This window comes from Podarcis erhardii (assembly GCF_964252035.2).
Source record: "Podarcis erhardii genome assembly, chromosome: 6".
Classification (NCBI taxonomy): domain Eukaryota; kingdom Metazoa; phylum Chordata; class Lepidosauria; order Squamata; family Lacertidae; genus Podarcis; species Podarcis erhardii.
The window spans coordinates 38,593,591-38,608,946 of record NC_138510.1 but is presented as its reverse complement, the minus strand read 5'-3'; the positions used below and the strand labels follow the sequence as shown (position 1 = coordinate 38,608,946).

Genomic DNA, 15,356 nt, shown 5'->3' with positions numbered 1-15,356 from the left:
GAATCAACAGCAAAAATGCAACATGCATATAAATCAACATATAGTACAATGAAAATGGGCAGTCTGTGGCTAAATGTAGATTTCAGAGCTTGATCCTTTTGGATAGGATTCTTTTTCTTGTATGAATGTGATACATTCCTTGCTGTAGGGAAGTAGCAAAGTGTCACAGTTATATTTTAATAATTGTGTGGCACTGAAAACCTGCGGCAGCCACCCGAGTAACATATATATTCTTTTGCTAGAAGTAAGATTACAATGGCAATGTAATGGAACCGGATACTTCCTCACTCCTGAATAGGCAGCTCCTTCAGAAGACAGTTTTTCACCTGTCATGAATAAATTCAAGGCCTGGTTTGGGGGATGAAAAGCCTTCATACAATTACTCTCCAGCTGTTTGTTGTCTGGATTTACAGTGGACAGTTCCAAGAGATGTTGTGGCCCTGAGCTTTCCTATATTGCATGTGATCCTGCAAACCAGCAGCCAAAGTAAATAACTTGATTTCATTTACTGGACAAATGTAGAGGTCAAAACCAACAAAGCTTCAGGACCACACAAGCATATTTTCCCCAAAGGTGAACTGTGAAATGTGCTTGGGAGAGATGGATCAGTAAGAACGTTTCTTGATTGACATCCTTCTATAAGCAAGTATCGTATACTGTGCAATAATAATTTAATGACATCTGGGCAATTTAATTCTTCACAGCTTCAGTGAGCTTGAGGTTCAGTTTTTAGCAGGATGGCTTTGCTATCTACATCCCCTGTATTTCATCTGTGTTGGCTGTTGTAATACTAATAAGTATAGACTGAACATCTAATATTTGACCTTTATCTTGAGCTAGATGGTTGAGAAGTCCAACCGAAGCCAATAGGTAGATTAACATATATTTTGGGTTTATTGCAATTTAGGATGTAAGAAGGCATTTCATTGCAATCAGCACTGTTTCCATTCCACCACAGTTCAGCTTCAGCTAAAGCCTACATTGTTTGTCCCGCTATGCACTATGGCCAAAGCTTACATGCATAATAATGCCTTTAATTACATAATCAATTTCAATGCATTTCTATGGGATGGAAATGTCAAAACTAATACAGGAAAAAATGCAATTATTTCCATAATGTTTGCAGACTAAAAAAAACAATCTATGAAAGCAAATACTGCTCATATTCACTTGCATGATTTCCATTCCTGACCTCAGATGACCATGAGAATTGAAGAAATTTCCGCTTCTGTTTCTGTTAATCTCTAATTCAATGTAGCAGTTATTTCTATGGGACTCTAAGAATTTGGCCAAGAAAACAATTTTGTACTCAGTTCTGGAATGTGGGATTAGCAGGGCAAAAATGTCTACAGTCCAATCCAATACGTGTCTTTTCAGTGTTAAACCCCATTTGATTTCAATGAGGCCCACCCATTACATAGACATAAGCTAGGGATTCATTACAATTGAGGGGTTCCCCGCTCCCAATGTCTCTCTACAACAGTATAGGTTTTGGGGGCGGAGGAAGTAGAGGGACCCTTAATTCATAAGACCAACCAATGATTCCTTCCAGTTTTAGCTAAATCATGCCTCTGCCCATTATCCTTTTAAAAACAGCAGCTAAGGGAGCCATGATAAAGGTAGAGTGGCTGAGCCCACTCTGCCACTCTGTTATTCAAGCACTGCTCTGTAAGTTAATCACTTGTCTTATTTTGTCTTCATTTAATGTTATATTTAGACTCCTTTGCAGGTTTATATGATAGTAATGTAAACCAGCAGAGCCAACATGTGGCCTTGAGATGCTCTTGAACTCCAAATCCCATAGGCCTCAGCCACCATGACCAATGGTTGGTCAAAAATGGTCAGAATTGTACTCCATTGTGGTGCAGTGGTTAAGAGTGTCAGACTAGGACCTGAGACACCAGGGTTCAAATCACCACATGGCCAAGAAGCTCACTGGGTGACTGGGTGCCAGTCACTGCCTCAGTCTAACCTACCTCACAGCATTGTTGTGAGTATAAAAATGCGGGGTGGGGGAGGGAGAGACCATGTATACCACCTTGAGCTCCTTGGAAAAGAAGGTGGTATATAAATGTGTTAAATAAAAATAATAATAGTCCTACAGCATCTGAAAGGCACCACCTTTGTGTTCATGGGTCCAAGAAATCCTGTCACAAAAGAAGGAGTAAACGTGTTGCAGATAAATGCGAGAGAAATCCTCACTAACACCACAATTTCCTCTCTAATAGCAAAATCTCAGACTGAAAAAAGACCCCCCGCTTCACTGGAGACAGTCAGCTTGCATTTGCAAGCTCTCAAAAGGATCCCCTTCAAGAGCCACTTTTCTGCGGGTTTGGCTTTACTTAAAAAAGGTATGGAGTGCAGGGGAAAAGTGAGGTTTGCTAACAGATATGCAAAGGTGCACTTATCCCTGGAGGGTGAGGTTCTGGGTGGGTGGAACCAGGTAGAGAGATTCCATTCCCTATTGGTTAAGTTATTTAGGTAACTGGAACCCTCCTGATGCATAAGACAAATAAAGACTCACACTGATGGACACCACCTTGAATGGGCAGACATTTAGTCCTATATCTGTGCTGCTTGTTGTATTGTTTTTAAAATACTTTTAACATGAGTTTATTGCTTTCTTTTTCTTTTCTTTTTCAGTGCTCAACTGATTTCTCTTCTATTTTCCCTGCCTATCTGTATGAACAATATAACCTTGATTGAAATCTATTCTATTCTATTTTTATTTTACTTTTTTTAGAGCAACTTTTTTTTTTTAAGCAAAGGGTAATTTATATTATATTTTCTCTTCCTTTTTCTTTCTCTTGATTCGGATTTGTTTGTTTGTTTGTTTGTTTGTTTGTTTTTGTAATGGCTTAAAGTAAAAGCCGAGATGCCCCAGGCCTGGAACTATTCAAAACTGATCAAAATACAGGTGAGTTACTATACAGTATGATTATATTTGTTTGTTGTTGCTGCTGTTATCCTTTAATGTAAACATTTGCTGATAGTTAAGGAAAGGACAGAATAGGGAGTTATGTTACTGCAGAGACAGGACTGGAAAGGATATACTATGTCTCAAAGCCTGTATATACTTAATTGAAAGTAAGTAAAAAGGAGAGATGTATTTTCAAGTAAACATGTTGAAGCAGAAAGTATAACAGGAAATGAGGTGCAGGAAGAAAAAGAATATGGAATGCAGAATGTCAAAACTGTTGCATTTTACCTTTAGGAATCTGTGCAGTCCCATTTTAATTAGCAGAGAAGAACATGCTTATTTATTTGTATATACACATTCCTTTATGGTGGTCATCTAGATGTACCCCAACAGCCAAATTCCAAATTTCATTGAAGGCAATGTATTGTGTCAAGCATCTGTGCATGTGTCCATTTTCTCCTTAATTTTCATTTTGGGTACACTCACAAAACCTTTACTGTAAAGAGACTTGGCCTGAATGACCCAGGATTTCACCCTTAAGAAAGATTTTCAACACATTCCATCTGTAGCTGGGATGGTGGCGGGAGGCAGGGAATTCCCCCCCCGCCCTAAAATGCCCAAGATTCTCTGAAGAGATAATGGCTGTGAGAAAGTCAAAGCAATATGAACTACAGCAGTATCAACTGATCACCAGTCTTGTTAATATTCTCTCCTTAAAAAGACCCAAGGTCTTAAATCCATATTTATTTGTCTAGGATTATAAAGTACCTTGAATTTAAACAGGGGTAAATTGCTGTTTTCATTGATGTTGGAAGGTAAGCAGAAAAAATAACTGGCAGAATGTCTTGATCTGTATGGGGAGATTCTCACCCCCACCTCCCGCTCTCTTCCCCCCAAGTGCTCATATGCTATTCCCACAGCATCATATAATGAAAAGGAAAGGAGAAAGACCTCCTCAAAACAGCTTTAAAGTTTGGGGGAATTGATCTTTCAGAAAGCTGCCTAAAACCAGCCAGTTCATTCAAGAATGGTTTGAATAACCACTCTGGGCTCTTCAAAGCCAGCCACATGAATCAGGTTAGAATCAAAGAATCATCGAGTTGTAGAGTTGGAAAGGACCCCTGAGGGTCATCTAGTCCAACCCCCTGGGGTGCAGGAATCTCAACTAAATAATACATGGCAGGTGGCCATCCAACCTCTGCTTAGAAATCTCCAAGGAAGGCAGTCCAATTTGTGCAGCAAGCACCTCAAACATTAAAAAGGTAGAAAGATTTTCAAATGAAAAAGCTTGGCATTCCAATGACTTGGCTTGATGTATAATGCATGGACCCTTTCAAACATTCATTCCATTAAATAAATGAATGGAGGGAGGTTGAGATTGCAGGTTGTAGGTTGAGGTTGTGGACTGCTAGCCCACCTCCGATATTCCCAAGATGCCCATGTTCATAGGAACCTAAACATGCATTGGTTTGCTAGACACACATACACCTAAGCATACATTCATTTTCTATGCATGATGCATCGGCTGCAAAAATTGGAGCATATAGTTTACAAGTAGAATGCCCACACATGTTTGGGTATATGAATCATAGAACTGTAGAGTTGGAAGGGAGCCCAAGGGTCTTCTAGTCCGACCCAGTGCAATGCAGGAATCTCAGCTACAGCATCCAAGACAGATGGCTTGAAATCCTCCAGTGAAGGAGAGTCCACCAATGTCAAACATCTCTGATAGGAGCATATGCTCTTGTGCAAATGGTGCCTTGAACACATAACAGTTAGAGGTTGGGGTCAGGTAGCAAACACGGCTTCACCCCTCCATGCATTCATTTCTACAAGGAAATGGACAACCTTGTGGGGCTTATTTTAGGGGATGACACTGGAAAGGCCTCTCATCAGGAAAATATGTATCTGTAGCACTGATTTCAGACACATGGAAACAACTGAAAGTTCAGCACATGAAATATTGTCCTATCTGAGCACAGAAGACAGCTTTTGGGAAGAAAGCTGTCTTCCTTTCTTTGAGCATATGGTAGCTCTGCCTAATAAATTAGGATATAGCTTGCATTAATGTGCCCAGGAAACATTGAAGATCATTCAGAGGACAGTTTTTAAGTTCACTCAGACCTTTCCGATAGAATTTGATTTGAAATTTGGATGCAAATGTATATAGTAATAGTTCTTTACCATCTCTTTTCAAAACTCTCTTGGAAACTAATGCAAGATTGTCTAAAACAGCTCTGATTAACGTCTATCAAACAGGTATGGTTTAGTACACTTGTTTAATGATCCTGCAAAAAGGAATTTTGGATGTCAGCTCCTTCTGTGGAATGTGCTTCATCACATCGCCACAACACCCATCGTATTCTTGCAGCCATTATCACTTTGGTAACCTGCAGTTTATTAGGTAGTTATTGGCTGGGAGCATTACTAATGTCCTCAGCTTGGTTTCCATTCTATTCAAGTTTCATGCACCCTAAAGGCTTGGCCTTGGAAAGGGTTAACACTTTGGGAAGGAAGCTGAGAGTCTGGGGGCTGATCTCACCCAAGACCCGTAGAAACATGCCTAATGAAAATGCATTACAAAGAAGTCAGGTTTGCAGGGAGGAATTTCAGCAGACAGGTTCCTTTTGTTCTTATGAAGTTCCCAAAAACCTCCAAACAAGTCTTAACATACCCAAGGGAGAGGACTTGCAAAAGCAGGTCTGTACATTAAAAGAAAAGCCTTCAAGCATTTTGAAGACCTGTATCAGCACTTCTGTGGTTTAGTAACTCAGGATTTAGAATCTTTGCTCGCTATCACAAGATCTCATTATCTCTGCAGGGGAATATTCACAACACAATCTGTTTATACCAAAGCTACTTTTCTAAACATTTTTGCAACTCAATCCTATCCACCTATACTCAGAATTATGCCTCACTAGGGATGTATTTCTAAGTAAATGCCAAACATTTATTTCTTAATGATTTAAAAATTTAAGAAGGAACTCTGTCAGTATAGGGCTTAAATTGGCTTCATAGATCTTGGACCCATTTATTAGACACTACAAGGAACATTATTTGGAAACATTTAAAAAGAACCCAATCCTATACACATGTACTTGGAAGTAAATGTGTATAGGATGTGAAAGAAAGATGATGTTGATGCAATTTCTTGAGATTTAGGAAAAATGAACTCTGTCCTATGCTCTGGAATGAATGCTCTATAGTACATTTGAGTTTGTTTTCTCAGCTTCTCAGTTTGATCTCTATGAAATGGTAGGAGCATCACTTTTTTGCTTCACAGCTAGATTTTGGATGTAAATTAGACAGCAATCCTATGTACACTTACTTAGGAGCAAGTCCCATTAAATTCAGTGAGGCTCACCTCTAAGAGAGCCACTTTGAGGTTTGTTGTTTTTTACAATCAAATGGTCTATCATTTTTATGAAATTAAACAAATAAATATAGAGGACTGGACTGGACTGCTAAATCATTGATTGGGAATTATAAAATGTTAGTTAAAGTATTCTTAGATATAAGGTTTTCTTTCCTCCTATGTAAAGTGGAAATGTTTATTTCTTTTCTCATGGTGATTTTTCTGACATTTATTTTAACTCATTTTTTCATGCACTTTTTTGGTCCCACCCTTTCTTGTGCTTTTCTATTCTTTGATTTGTATTATTTGGAAAATCAATAAAGATGCACCTTTAAATGGAAGCTGCTATTCAACATCCGAGAGTGAATGTTAAATAAAAGTTTCCACAATTAAGTCAACAAGCTGTGAAATAAAGCAAGCTCGTCTTCCCACAAAGGATGAAAATGATGATTTGCTCTCTTTGAAATTCATTTGAATAGCGCCATTTTAAACTTCACTGTATGAATTACCCTTCTATGTCTGCGAAAACTTTGAATGTTCCCTTGTTCATGAATTTTCTTCCTTTGATTACTTTTCCCTGTAAGATCTTTGGGGTCATACCCACATTTTCTTCTGTATTTCCACAGGGTGTAATAAAACAGCAGTTTTATCTCCAGTTGTTTCCTCAGGCACATCCACAAAACAAAACCAACCCCTGTCCTAGGTGTAACAAATTATCTACCACAATAGCAGATTGTGAAAACAATAAAGTAGGTGTTGCTTTCAGTCCATAACTATCCCAGTACTTCTGTCCATATCACTCTGTTTGCATAAGACTGTGGCCTGCCCTTTCTATTGCATTGTGTCACATGTCTATTACATTGTACACTGAATTCTTGTGTGACATTTTGGTAGCTTGTTGAAAGTATAGAAGTAACAGGATCCATTACATGCTAGACCCTTTAGGCAACTGATGTCCATGTGGACCCCTACCTATTGTGACTTAAAATGAGATACAGTAGTGTGAAAACATCAGCCACCTGAATTTACCCTAAGAGAGAAAAGATTCTAGGCAAGATTAGAAATAAACCATTAGGTTTTGCTGGGGGCTTGTTTATACTAAGTGTTATCTAACTATTTGCCTACAGATGTTCATCCATTTCAAAAGTCGGTATTTCTGAATTATTATAAATGTGAGGACAAATACACAGATGTGAAGCATCTGATCCTCAAAACTAGACGACAAGTCCAACAAATGAATAATAACCGCAAGCTTTCCAAGAGATATTGTAATGATCTCTGCTGCAAAGATAGCATACGGATAATCCTTTAAGTGCTTCAGAATTTCTTGCCTGCTGATAGAGTTCATGACAGAAGGATAAATCTAAAGAGGATGAGGATACAGAGAAAAACAAATCCTCTTCAATGTCCCTGTGTGCTAAACAAAAAGATGATGTACTGGAGGAATAGTTTGAAATGGGGGGGGGAGTATCCAAGCATAAAGTATATTAAGTAAACAATAAGGGGGCCTGATACAAATCTTTCCCAACTTGCTGCCCTTCAGAAGCCTTGGGCAGAAATGTGCATCATCCATGATCATTGGCCAAGCTGATGGGAGTTTCCATCTAAAACATCTAGGGTATCAGGTTGAGGGGGGAGAGCTGTACAAATACTGCCTTTAATGTTGTTTCCAGTGTTAATTTTCACTCAACCTGTGTCTGCTACTGACTGTTTTTCTCATGACATGTTTGTTTGCCCCAGTCACCAAGGTACACAAAGAAAGTTCCATGGATTCTGTTGTCCTTCATTCCACCGGAGTCTGTCTCATAACAAATCAGATTTCAGTGGAGTGAAGCACAAGAGGCATGGAGTTGAATCAGCTGAGCATTCACATTGACGCCAGTGAGGAAGACTCTTTAGAGAAGAAAGAAACCTGGTTAGGTGAGCAGTCCCAGCAGAAACAGAGCATGCTGGGGGAAGTGGCAATGAAAAGAAGAGTGGCATGGAGCATTTTAATTGCCTGTTTGCACTTTGAATATATTTTTGGGGAAAACATTTTGAAAATCTACTGACATCCTGTGTATTAATATTTTTTAAAGTAAAGGTCTATAAAAGTTTGCAAGCTGCTTCCTTGAGACTTAAATACCTTATGCATTTTGTATTTGAACTTGTCTTCTTCTTGCAATTTGCATTCTGTGAGGGTTTTGTTTGCTTTTCAACTTCACTTTTCCAGTTGGGAGGCAACCAAGCACCTTCATACACTTGACTTTCCTTGCTTCAGCACTCTCAACTTTCTCGCAAAACTCTCTTCAAATATGAGGGCCATTTATTTTGTAAAAAAGCAAATGTAAATAAGCTTTACATTGGAGGGCATTTCAGATTTTTCAAGTGGCGCACAAGATGTATAATTTTTAAGGTGTCAGTGTAAATTTTGCAAAGGTTAATGCAGTTAAACATTTTCGACATACACAAATGTCACATCTCCCACTAATCATTCAGCAAATGTAATTGCCTTTTCATAGCTTTCAACTCCCTGAGACACAGAGTGGGAAAACAAGGACAGGCAAATTTCAAACAGCACCAAATAATGCCTTTGCACTGTCAGCATCCATTATTTGCCCTGAAAGATTTAGTGCTCAGTTCCAAAAATGTATAGGCCTGTATTCTTTTCTCCCACTTCCTTCCTAGTCTTAATTTTAGAGCAATTTTGAAAAAACTCAAAAGGCTGCAGCTTTGTGATATTCCTTAGAAACCCAGACCTCAGCAAGAATTCTGTCATTGCAGACGCCCACTTTCAGTTTAATGTGAAGATGTTGGCACTGTTTTATTGAACCCATTGTCACATTGCAGCAGTCCAGCCTCACATATATTTGTGACAACTAAGCAGAATTACCAATCCTGAACATCCCTAAAAGGCAGTACCTCTGCAGGACCCCGACCCTGCCTGCCCAATGATACGAAAGCTCAAAATTAAATAGTCAAAGTTCTCAACTGCTAAATAGAATTAGGCTAGAGATACACAGGACTTGGACACAGATGCTCAGTATGTACATCGGATCCCTGAAAGCCAAATTTGCCTACTCTAAAGTCAAGCTGGTTCTCACCCATCTAGGTGGGGAAAAGGAACTATAGTCTGTGGTGTATTTGATTCTACGATGAATTTCAATGGAGTACAATTCCACACACATTAAATGGTTTGCAGAGGGAACTGTTCCTGAACTTCCAGTGGCAAAGCAGGTATACTGAGTCCTGATTACAGAGACACAATTCTCAGTTGCAGGTATATGTGTGTGTTCCTATTTGTGTGCGTTCATAGAGATAACATTTCCACAATGTATTTGACATAGACCACCATATTAAACTTACTACAGTAAAATCAGTGGGGCTAACTTCTGAGTAATGTGTTTCAGGTTAGGGCATATACAGCTCAGTACTCATCTGAATGATCTGACATGCAATGTCACCTCACATCATGAAGCAATATTTATGTATTGATCTCTTTGAGGCCATAAAGCAACATCTGGCCCTAATTGTAATCAATGAGTGGTTTTAAAATGCTTGAAATTTCACTTGAAAAGAAGAAGAAATTGATTTGTCTCTGCGTTTCACATATTTACCATTTGTATTCTGGAAAGGTAAAAATCACTGACAATCTGCTTTCAGAAGAGATCTTCTTGAAGCCCATACATCCCTCGGCAACCTCCCCTGCCACTGATGATTTGGTATCATCTAAGCTCAAGTGCTTTATACCTTTGAAGACTTTACTTCTAGACACTCAAGAGTGGATGGCATAATGTTTGAGAATAGAAGTATCCCGAGAATAATGTAATCTATCACCCTTGTCATAGATTACAATCCACAAACAATTAAGCCACCATACTCAAGTCAGTCACCACAACACACTTCACTGTGCCTTACACTGTGAGGAAATATTAAGCATTTATTTGTTTATTTTTAAATTTCTATACTGCTTTATATTTTTAATAAAAATAAAAATCTCAAAGTGGTTTACAGCATATTAAAGCAATAAAGCAATAGCTGGGCAATGTTCCTCTGGCCTCATGAGGAGCCTATTCAGTAGGGCTGGGTGAGTCTGGGCCTCGCCCCCTAGGCCAGGTGTAAAGGGCCTTGCAAGTAACCGGCCTTCATGCCCCACAGCAGAGGGGTGTTCCTCTAGCCTCAAGAGGAGCCTCTTCAGTAGGACTGTTGTGTGTGTCCCGCTCCCTAGGCCAGGTGGAAAGGGACTTGCAAGGAGCGGCCTTCATGCCACACAGCCAGACAAAGAATATTCATATGAATATTCATATTCATGCATATGCAACTCCATTGAAGGTATATTTTTTGCCATTAGAATCCAAACACACAGAGAGAATTTGCCTTGAATTATTACAAGCATAAAAAAATAAAACTTGAAGAGAAAATTTTTGTCTGTTCAAAATGATAAATTGATATTTTGTTTTATGTTGAAGAGTAATATACCTACATGTTTTCCGGTTTTTAAAAATCTCATATATATATATAATACTTTTTTAAAAATCACTCACTTTCTGTTTTAGTCCTTTCTAAAATCAGCAGTACCCTTCATGCCCTGTGGATTTTCATCATTTTAACAAAGGTAGCATTTCACATATGCGTTATCTCCATGACATCTTTTTTTTTTTTTTTTTTTTTGCTATAAGGCATCACAAACAGGCTACTTAGGGTCTTACAAGGTTGCCCTTGGAACTGATTTCTAGCGAAGATTAATTATGGGTTTAATCAAAGCAACACTTTGACTTTTGATCCACCTTTTAGTGAAGCAAGATCTGAGAACCAGAGATAAGCACGTACATGACTATGGATAGCATAATAATTTGTATATAATTGCTCTCTAGTAATCCTAATGTCAGAGCTCCGTTCTTCCCAGAAAGTGCCCAAGCAGTATCTAAGAAGAGTTGGGTGGAATATAAATATTAACCACAATTAAAAGGAAATTCCTCAAACCAGGTTATTATCATCAGAAAAGATGCACTCTTAGCCACTAACATTGTAAAACATGGTAAAAAAAAACAAAGGCCTGCTATTGCTGCAGATGCGTGTCCACCAGCAGGAGGGGGTGGGAAGGACACTCAATTCTGGTCACATTCAAGGGTGAATGTATCAAAGTTGCACTTTCTGAAACAATATGAGAACTGAAACACAGCCATCCTTCAAAATTTGCAACTATCTTAGTTTGCTATACAGTTCTCCAAAACAAATACATTAGGGGAAAGTGTGCCTAAAAATGAATATACTACTGAAAATAGCATACAAAAGTGCATGGTATTATGTACAGTTGTGTTTATTAGAAGAAATGCACACTGCAATACTGAGGAATTATCATGTGAACATGTTCTTTTTTAACACACACAAATTGCTGCAGAAATATGAAGAACTGGTTTTTAAGGTTGGAAAAACAAGGAATAGCATGAGTCGAAGCTGACAGGTCCTTCCATTCTTAGCGACGAGATCCTGACTTCCGTATTGTTACTCTGTATGGCTGGGACTGAGCGGCATTACTGCTCACCTTTGCCCAAACAGTCCTATTCCTTACACCCAGCTACTACCATGGCATCCCACAGGCCTAAGTAGATCACAAACCCAGTAGTCCCTTTGCTGTTCTGTTTACAGTGGTACCTCAGGTTACATACGCTTCAGGTTACATACACTTCAGGTTACAGACTCTGCTAACCCAGAAATAGTGCTTCAGGTTAAGAACTTTGCTTCAGGATGAGAACAGAAATCGTGCTCTGGCAGCGCGGCAGCAGCAGGAAGCCCCATTAGCTAAAGTGGTGCTTCAGATTTAACCTGAACAGTTTCAGGTTAAGTACGGACCTCCGGAACGAATTAAGTACTTAACCTGAGGTACCACTGTATCTGTTTGCATGCTTCAAGTGGGCCAGCATAGATGCCCTTAAACAGACCATCCAAATTCTCACTTCTTATTGGTTGCATATATGCACAGTCACAAACACACACACACACACATGTGCCCTGCCTCCCCTCACCTCCACAAAGATGGCTCCACAGTACCTTCTCTGGGGCTCAAAGGGAAGGAGTGGGATTGCAGTCACTTTATCTACTGCCCCATGGAGTCTTAAGATATCTGCTATTCATAAAATAGGAGAGCTCTTTCTTGGATGGAGTTATTTTCTTAACCTCTGTGTAGATATTGCTTAGGTCACAGGTGACTAACCTCCGGTCCACCAGATGTTACTGAACTTCAGTTCCCATCAGCCCCAGACAAAATGGCCAACGGTCAAAGATGTAATAAATTCAAAAAATTAAAAATTGTCCAGCATCACTGTAGAGACCAACTAAGTTTGTTCTGGGTATAAGCTTTCGTGTGCATGCACACTTCTTCAGATACTGCGCCAGACCAACACGGCTACCTACCTGAAGGTCAAAGATGTAGTCCAACAACATCTGGAGGTTTTCCGCAGGTTAGCCATCTCTGATTTAGAGCCAGACTAGATGAGACACCATCCACACAAGTAACAATTACATGAATAGCCTTTAAAATGTCAGCAGAAGACACTGGGCAGGGGGGAGATGGAATCCAGATCCAGCCCCTATGCCTGCTATTTGCATTGGAAGATCTGCTCATGTCCATTCTTCCAAGGCAAATAGCAGGTGTAAGGGGTCAGATTCAGATTAAGACTGAAGGGTCTTATCAAATTTGGCCCCTAAGAAAATATGCAGATTAAAACTATTCCTGGGAGATCATATATGTTTCTGTAGAATAATTCACACTAATAAGCTACTTTCAGGAAGGTGACATGGGCAGCCTAGGGAGGGTTAGACCCAATGAAATTGAGAGCAAAACATGTATGTTTCACTGTGATTCAGAAGGAAGATGAGGAATTTCAGACATTTGAATTCAGTCGTTTGCCTTTGAGCTATTTATGCATATTGGTATTTCCATCCAGAACAGGGAGGGAATGAGACAAGGTGGTGGTGAGGTCCCTCCTTTGGTAAGGAATGCACACACTGGCAATTGCAGCTTAACCAGTGATACTTCATTTGTTTTCATTAAGGCAATAGCAAACATTAGAATTACAGAAACTGAAATCTGACACCAGTCCTAACTGCTGTTGTTTAGTGCTATTCAGAAGTCTCCAGTGCTAAACAAAATTTGTCACTACAGCCTAAGGGGGACTTGATACTAGTAACTGGCTGAGCTCACGTGTCTTTTTTTGAAAGCTTGACAACTGCTAGCATTCTTAGATCTAACTTCACAGAGTGAGCATTACCCATACAAACAGAAGCATGACAGACTTTTGAAAAGACAGAATCCTTTCACAGAAGGTCACACAGTGTCAGGATTAGGGATTACACAAGAAATTGTGACTTTATTCATGTTGCCCTTTCATCTATTTTAAGTGATTTGATTTACCAGAACAGAGAATCATTAACAGTGATTGAGAGAGAGAGGTTTCAGAAGGAGACAGGATTAACATTGGTCAAGAAAGTGAAATACCTAGGGGTTAATATGACTGCTAAGAATGTGAATTTATTTAAAGATAATTATGAAAAATGTTGGACGGAAGTGAAAAAGGATTTAGAAACATGGTCAAATTTGAGTTATCATTGCTAGGCCGAATTGCTGTGATAAAAATGAATGTATTGCCAAGGATGTTGTTTTTGTTTCAAACACTGCAAATTCTGGACAAAATGGATTGTTTCAAGAAGTGGCAGAGAAATATTTCTAGATTTGTCTGGCAGGGCAAGAAGCCTCGAATAAAATTTAAGATATTAACTGATGCTAAAGAAAGAGGTGGATTTGCACTGCCAGACCTTAAGCTTTACTATGAATCAGCCGCATTTTGTTGGCTGAGAGAATGGCTGCTTCTTAAAAACATGGACATTCTGGACTTAGAAGGTTTTAATAATGTTTTTGGGTGGCATGCATATTTGTGGTATGACAAGGTCAAAGCACATAAAGCGTTTAAAAACCATATTGTCAGGAAAGCACTGTTTAATGTCTGGATAAGATATAAGGATTTGCTTGAAAACAAAACTCCAAGGTGGTTGTCACCAATGGAAGCGAAGGCTAAGAAAAAGCTCAATATGGAGGCCAAATGGCCGAAATATTGGGAAATTTTGGAACAAGAGGGAGATAGATTAAAACTGCAGAGTTTTGAAAAACTAAAAAACAAAGTGCGAGATTGGCTTCATTATTACCAAATAATGGAGGTTTACAATTTGGATAAGAAAATTGGCTTCCAGGTGGAAAAATCAAAATTGGAAATAGAACTGTTAGATCCCAAAACTAAGAACTTGTCAAGAATGTATAACTTGTTGTTGAAATGGGGCACTCAGGATGAAACGGTAAAATCGGTTATGATTAAATGGGCACAAGATGTTGGACATAATATTATGATGGCTGACTGGGAACAGTTATGGACCACAGGTATGAAGTTTACAGCATGTAATGCCTTAAGAGAGAACATAATGAAAATGATCTATAGCTGGTACATGACACCAGTCAAGCTTGCAAAAATTTATCATTTGCCCGAAAATAAATGTTGGAAATGCAAAGAGACTGAAGGTACCATATTTTTTGCCCTATAGGACGCACTGGCCCATAGGACGCACCTGGGGGGGGGGGAAATCAAGGAAAAAATTTTTATTTCCCCCCAGGTTTGCCCAGCCATCCCCAAGCTAGAAGAGGGAGACAGAGCGCTCCGTCTCCCTCTTCTGCCTTCAGGGACAGCCTCTCTAGCCTCCGTGGGGCAGCGGCTTGCCCCGCTGTCCCCCGAGCTTGAGGGCTGCCGATGGGGAGAAGCAAGCTCCCCCAGATCAGGTCGGGGAATAGCGGGGTGGCGGCGCTCTGCCTCCCCGCTATCCCCCAAGCTTGTGGGGCTGGCGGGGGGGGGAGAAGCAAGCTTGCTTCTCCCCCCGCCAGCCCCCAGATCAGGTCGGGGAATAGCGGGGTGGCGGCGCTCCGCCTCCCCACTATCCCCCAAGCTTGTGGGGCTGGCGGGGGGGGGGAGAGAAGCAAGCTTGCTTCTCCCCCCCGCCAGCCTCCAGATCAGGTCGGGGAATAGCGGGGTGGCGGCGCTCCGCCTCCCCGCTGTCCCC

General features: G+C 39.9%; 2 long non-coding RNA genes across 2 annotated transcripts in view; one reads left to right on the top strand and one right to left on the bottom strand.

The window, feature by feature from the left end:
• The window catches only part of LOC309343472, a 152,135-nt gene extending 139,587 nt beyond the window's left edge, over window positions 1-12,548 (bottom strand). Inside the window, exons 1-2 of the long non-coding RNA XR_014157281.1 lie at window positions 12,142-12,548; window positions 11,642-11,893 (exon numbers count right to left, since the gene is read on the bottom strand). This is a non-coding gene — a long non-coding RNA (uncharacterized lncRNA). The remainder of the gene's footprint in view (window positions 1-11,641; window positions 11,894-12,141) is intronic.
• On the top strand, window positions 2,521-9,633 carry LOC309343481. Its single transcript, XR_014157293.1, has 2 exons — window positions 2,521-2,917; window positions 9,367-9,633. It is a non-coding gene; the product is annotated as an uncharacterized lncRNA (long non-coding RNA).
• Window positions 12,549-15,356: the final 2,808 nt, after the last annotated feature.